This window comes from Eriocheir sinensis, chromosome 56 (genome assembly GCF_024679095.1).
Source record: "Eriocheir sinensis breed Jianghai 21 chromosome 56, ASM2467909v1, whole genome shotgun sequence".
Classification (NCBI taxonomy): domain Eukaryota; kingdom Metazoa; phylum Arthropoda; class Malacostraca; order Decapoda; family Varunidae; genus Eriocheir; species Eriocheir sinensis.
Window position 1 is genome coordinate 1,186,697 of NC_066564.1, and position 6,792 is coordinate 1,193,488.

The following is a 6,792-nucleotide window of genomic DNA, read 5'->3' on the forward strand; positions in this document are numbered from 1 at the left end:
GGTAACGACATGGCGCCCGTGAGTAAGGTTGCCAGACGCTCCTGTTCTACGACTCTCACTGATGTTGCTTTTATCCTCGCTTGGCTGTACTTGTTTCTTACCGGTACTTGTTTCTTAATATCTTGGTTTCTTATTGATATTGTTTATTATTCGTGACTGTACTCGTTTCTTATTGGTATGTGTTGTTAGAGCTGATGATGATGACGATTATGATGATCCGATATGACTCCCAGACGTGATTAAAATTAGCTTCGTTTTTTTATTGGTGTTGATGGGGTCTGTTGTTCCTGCTGATTATACGATGGTGATTGATGGTGATGATGACGATGATAACATAATTCGGATTCGGCCCACAAGGAGGATTGAAGTTGATGTCATTTGTTATTAATCCTGATGCGATCCACTTATAATAATGATGATGATGATGATGATGACAATGATAATGATAGCACTGATTCTGATATGGATGATTGAAGGTGGTGTCATTTTTTATTGGCTCTGATGCTACTAATGATAATAATGGTAATGTAGATAAATAATGATGATAATAACACCGATTCCGATGCGCCATAATTCAAATTGGCGTCATTATCCCCGCGGCGTCCTCGTTGTGGTGAGGCCGCCATGATTGACGAGCCCTTCGATAGCACCAAATTAACAGTGAAATGTGGCGGGGCCCTCGTGACCTCATGGCCCCAACAGCCTCTAATTTAGGGTCCTGATGGTGCCTGATTACCGTTTCCTGGTCTGACCCTCTTACGTCACGGGGTCATTAAAGGTCATTATCTATCTACTGAAGCTTATTATCTATCTATGCCGGCGGATGAATGTTGCCACGCTTACAGTAGTCTTCGTTGTTATACCCTGTTACTCTCCAAAGTCTCATTGCTGTTACGCCTACACTCGGCCTTCTTTTGGTTCATTTCTACTCTCCGATGTTTCAGCAAAGGGAGGGGCTTCGTGGTGCAGTGGTTAGCACACTCGGCTCACAACCGAGAGAGCCTGGGTTCGATTCCCGGGCGGAGTGAAAAAATTTGGGCGGCTTTTCCGATACCCTACGCCCCTGTCCACCCAGCAGTGAATGGGTACCAGGTGTTAATCGGGGGTTGTGTCCCGTCTCCTGAGATCTGTTCCCTTCTCCTATAATTCCTTCCTCTTCTGTCTCTCTCCGGCATATGACCACAGATGTTGCGCCGACTAAACGAAACTCCAAACTTTTCAGGGAAAGACGAAATAAGAGCTTGCTGTCACGCTAACACTCATCCTCTCATGATTTCTCGCTACTCTATAAAGTCTCAGTGGAGGGAAAGACAAAATAAGAGCTTGCTGTCACGCTAACACTGGTCCTCCTAATGTTATTTTGCTACTCTCCAAAGTCCGTGAAGGGAAAGACGAAAAAAATTCCTATGTTTGGTGTTACTCTTCTTCGTGTAAGTCAAGAGTTTGCACTGTTTAGTTTTACTTTTCCACGTGTAGATCTTTTTGTTTCTTGCAAAAGTAGCTGCTTGGGGAGGAATCGTGTACCTTGGAAGACAGGCGACGTTTAGCTCTCAATATGTATAGGATTTAGTCATAGTTATCGTCGTCGTCGTAGCAGTAGTAGTAGTAGTAGTAGTAGTAGTAGTAGTAGTAGTAGTGAAGAGAGAAATAGATAAATAGATAGAGAGCGAGAGAGACTTATATGCGTTCGTTCTAATAATTCATGATGTGAAGTATATTTATCACCAAGATCCCGTAAGCAACGATCAGCAGACCTTTAATCAATCGCCTGTGCATCCCTTCACCACCTGTAGTAACTGATTGGAGCCTTACCTGTTTCCTCTGTGACGCTCAGGTGCTTGGAACGAGAATGTGAATGATAGCGATGAGGGGGAGAATGATATCAGCATTAGGAAATATATGGACGGTATTATCAGACGCTTTCTCCTGTCACATTAACTATTTCCAAGGGACATAAAGGAGATTAGGCGTGTTCTCATGACTGCCTCTTTCACGTTCATGGTACAGAAGCTTTGTCAGACTCCGCTAGGGTCATAAAACTACCCACGGAAATGCCCTCCACAACTCCTACGATAGCTTGTCAAATGGGTGTGCTGGGGCGCCGAAATGGTTTTAATCTACGGACTTCCCTCAGCCTTTTTCACTTACCGATCAATTATTTTCTCCGTTCCTCATTCCTTTCCATGTGCAGTTTTATAGTACGTAAAAATTCATTCTTAGCCCAGTGGATTTCGGATTGCTGTCAGTTATTGATAAATCATCGTCTCGCAAAGCTCTTACATCCAACGTTTTCAGATTGTCGTACTTAATTTCTCATATTTTCCGATTTACAACCCCAAAAGCTGTCTCCTGTGCCCCAGTAACTGGCTTTTTATGTTGTTATCGTTGAAATGGTTAATTATTCTTGTTTCTTGGTGATATTTAAAGGGTGAGAAGCCGAAATATGTGATGCTCCGTGTACGATAATCTGGCAACGGTACTTACATCAAATGACTGCATAACTATCTATCCCTATCACTGCTTTACCTTAACACCGTGCGCCAACACCTTCACCAACGCCACTGTGCCACACCGGAAGGCCGAGGAATCCCAACTTACGAGAGATCGATCTTTATACATAAGTAACCGCACTTTCATGTGTCTGCAGGAATCAGGTCAGCTGCTTTCATACTTGGAACAGATGTGAATAATATACGAGGCTTTGTATTGTGAGAATCTGTGTGACATAAGTCGATACTTCTGGAAACATGGCATTACAAGCTATTGTATATACCACAAAGACTGTCACGCTATCCTTCTCAGGTTCCGCGAAGACACAGACGCACTGTACGTGATTGGGGGCGATAGCTAAACCAGTGACGTATATCTTCAAAGTCTTCCATCAACTGATTTATAAATATTCTCAAACAAAAAGTAATCCAAAACATGCATCTATGATTCCTGTATTTGTGCGATAGTTAAGCCTGCACGGGTTAAGAGCCGCTTTCACACTCACTTTGTTTGTTTTAATCGTTACCAATGGCGGCAATCAACGGTATAGTTTTCCACGTGAAACTGGCCTACGGGGTAACGGTGGCTGCAGAGGAAGCGAGAGGTTTTGAGAGTGTGTGGTAAGTTGCGGTCCTTGGCTAACCCCGCAGCCGCCACTACCCAATCGGCCAGTTTTACGTGGAAATACTATAGCGGCGATAACAGCCATTAGTAACGATCAAAACAAACAAAATGACTGTGAAAGCGGCCCTATGTATTTATTCTAGGTCTTCCATCAACTGAATTATTAATATTCTCAGCAGAAAGCAGTGGTAAAACATGCAAGTATTGTTCCTGCACTTCCGCTTACTCTAAAGACTAATATTGCATTGGAAAGAGTTAGAGGTCATTTGCTGGTGTAAGAAGTGCTACTGTGAGAACATTAGCGAGTTCGGAGAAGGATACACACAGCAAAATTTCGGGCGGTGGGGGGGGAGGGGGGGGGGCGGTTCGTAAGGAGAAGTGGGACGTGACAAACCCTAATCTTGGGCGTGTTTACACAAGACTTTCAACTCAAGCTCATCCCTTTACTGTCCAAATCCCTTATGCAAGAGTTAACCAGCATCTTCACTCTTTCATCCCTCACGCTGATAAAAGCTGGAACAATCTTCGTTCATCTGTATTTTCTCCTGCCTACGACTTGAACTCTTTCAAGAGGAGGGTATCAGGACACCTCTCCTCCCGAAATTGACCTATCTTTCGGCCACTCCTCTAACTTTTTCTAGGAGCAGTGAGTATCGGGCTTTTTTTTAACATTTGTTACCTTTTCTTATGCCCTTGAACTGACTCCTCTGCTGTAAAAAAAAAAAATATTAAGAGGCTGAGGCCCGTAGTCATAAGCGCTTTTTTTTTGGCTCACAACACATATTTCCCAAGGCCACAAAGGAGAGTCGTTGGGTTCTCTTGAGTGTTATTTACATTCATGGTGCAGCAGCCTTTTCAAACTATCACTACAGGCTTTTAAAACTACCAGTGGAAATACGCACAATGCCTCAACGAAAACCTTATCAATTGCGAGCGGCCTATTGTTCTTTACTCTCTTGTCGGAGAAGCGTCCAGGGGGCTTTTTTATTGCTGTTTTTTTTTCTATTTTATTTATTTATTTACTTTTTTTGGCCTTGAGCTGCCTCCCTTGCCGTATAAAAAATGCCTCGAAATGTTTGATAATATGGACCTCGATTTACACCGGCTCAATTAACTGGATTCCTCACAGACAGTGGACTCCCTCGGCCTATTATTCATGCGTCTTTGTTAATTCAGAACCTTCGAGTGTACGTGTGGACAGTGGAATTACGTTGTTGTGATTTACTGTCCGTTTATATGCATGACACTCCCGGCGATTCCTGCATAGTGTTTTGTTGGTAGTTTATAACGTCTCGCCTCCTTCCTCTTCACCTGTTTCGTCTCATGATAATAATAATAAGAAGAAGAGGAAGAAGAAGAAGATGATGAAGATGATGAAGATGATGAAGATGAAGAAGATGAAGAAGATGAAGATGAAGAAGATGAAGAAGATGAAGAAGAAGAAGATGAAGACGATGAAGAAGATGAAGAAGAAGAAAAAGATGAAGACGATGAAGAAGATGAAGAAGAAGATGAAGACGATGAAGAAGATGAAGAAGAAGAAGATGAAGAAGAAGAAGAAGAAGATGAAGAAGATAAAGATGATGAAGATGATGAAGATGAAGAAGAATAAGAAGAAAAAGAAGTAGAAGAAGTAGAAAATAACGTGGCTTTCCCTCATAACAATAATGATAATAAAAAGAAGACGAAGAAGAAGAAAGAAAAAAAAAAGAAAAAAAAAGAATATGAAAAAGAAAGAAAAAAAAATAATCAAAATAAAGTGACGAGGCTTTCCACTAACTTATTTCATTACGTTACTCATTAGCGGCAAGACGAAGACCCTTCCTAATGCGTCACCCAGGCATGCTATCATCGCCTCCCATTACCTCCGTCATTATAACATACGCGAGCATTAACAACACCTGACGGAACCAATTATTCACAAGCATCGACACACCACCTTACCTTACTGTGGTCTCTCTCTTCCTTGTCGCGCCTCGGGGCCAAACTGTTAACCCGAGGCATGCATGGGCGTCGTCTGAAGTGCCTTAGGACCCGTGGAAGGCAGCGAGTCGGTTCTCTCCAACTCACACGTGTCCGTCTCGTGCTATGATCCGCTTGTTTGGTGATGCGGAAGGTAGGAAGAAGCAGGTCACTCACTCACGTACAAAGCTTGATCCCCGGGAAGTGGCTTTGTGATGCACTGCTCCTGGGTTAAAGTATCAATCTTTTGGTGATGCGGAATGTAGGAAGAAGGTCACTCACTCACACCCACAGCTTGATCCCCGGGTAGTGGCTCTGTGATGCACTATGCCAGGTCTAAAGTATCAACCTTTTGGTGATGCGGAATGTAGGAAGAAGGTCACTCACTCACACCCACAGCTCGATCCCCGGGAAGTGGCTTTGTGATGCACTACTCCTGGGTTAAAGTATCAATCTTTTGGTGATGCGGAAGGTGGGAAGCAGGTCACTCACTCACGTACAAAGCTCGATCCCCGGGTAGTGGCTCTGTGATGCACCACGCCTGGTCTAAAGTATCAACCTTTTGGTGATGCGGAATGTAGGAAGAAGGTCACTCACTCACGTACAAAGCTTGATCCCCGGGAAGTGGTTTTGTGATGCACTACTCCTGGGTTAAAGTATCAATCTTTTGGTGATGCGGGAGATGGGAAGAAGCAGGTCACTCACACCCACAGCTCGATCCCCGGGTAGTGGCTCTGTGATGCACTGCTCCTGGTCTAAAGTATCAACCTGTATCGCCGCAGTCACCGTGTGGATCAAAACTCACGCCGCTATTACATTTTATAGTGTAAGAGTTTCTTCATCGTGTTTATCAGCCACGTATTGCCAAGTCTGCAAATCACTCACGTAACTACAACTTTAAAAAAAAGACTCGCACACACACAAAAAAAACTGACGCTCTCACAGCCGCTGCAGCATTTTTTTTCTATTTTTTTCTTTCCCTCTTTTGATGTTTTCGTAAATAACGCGCACAAATAATCCGGTTCGCCCCTTGATTCCTCCTCGTTGTCATGCACGGCTGGAGGAGGAAGAGGAAGAGGAGGAGGAAGAAGAGGAGAAGGCGGAGGAGGAGAACCGGGACACCATCACCACGCGAACTGCAGTCACGCGAAGGCTGCAAAATATGACGACGAATACACACGGCCACAGTGAAATGTTACGATGGAATATTTCATAACTAAGGCTTCCTCTCCCTCCCTCGGCGCCTCCATCGTATCTAAGCACAGTTGTAAATAAGAACTAGTCGCAAGGTCGCAAGCACTTCCACTCGTGCCCTCAGACGCTGCAAGCCAAGGGAGGGTCGGTGCGGTGCAGGACTGCGGGCGCTTGGAGCTGGGACGGCGGGTGGCGAGCGTGCGGCCCTGAGAGTGTTGCGCGCGGGAGTGAGTGAGCCGAGAAGGGTGACTGTCGCGGCCATCACCTGCAGTGTGTGTGTGTGTGTGTGTGTGTGTGTGAAAGATTAACAAAGCAGAGAGAGAGAGAGAGAGAGAGATGAGATGGGTGACGGTAACCAGGGTTCTCTCTCTCTCTCTCTCTCTCTCTCTCTCTCTCTCTCTCTCTCTCTCTCTCTCTTAGTCGTTCACACACACACACACACACACACACACACACGCCTTTTAGTTGTCATTTCCTTCCTCCACACTGTTATCACACTGGGTTAATATATAAACCACCGAG

The 6,792-nt window shown here is 44.5% G+C and overlaps 1 protein-coding gene across 1 annotated transcript in view; it reads right to left on the bottom strand.

Annotated features, from left to right (window-relative positions):
- The window catches only part of LOC126984142 (uncharacterized), a 34,843-nt gene extending 29,529 nt beyond the window's left edge, over nt 1-5,314 (bottom strand). The window contains exon 1 of the mRNA XM_050837518.1: nt 5,059-5,314. The gene's annotated coding sequence lies outside the window, so the exon portion shown is untranslated. The remainder of the gene's footprint in view (nt 1-5,058) is intronic.
- Between the last annotated feature and the right edge of the window lie 1,478 nt (nt 5,315-6,792).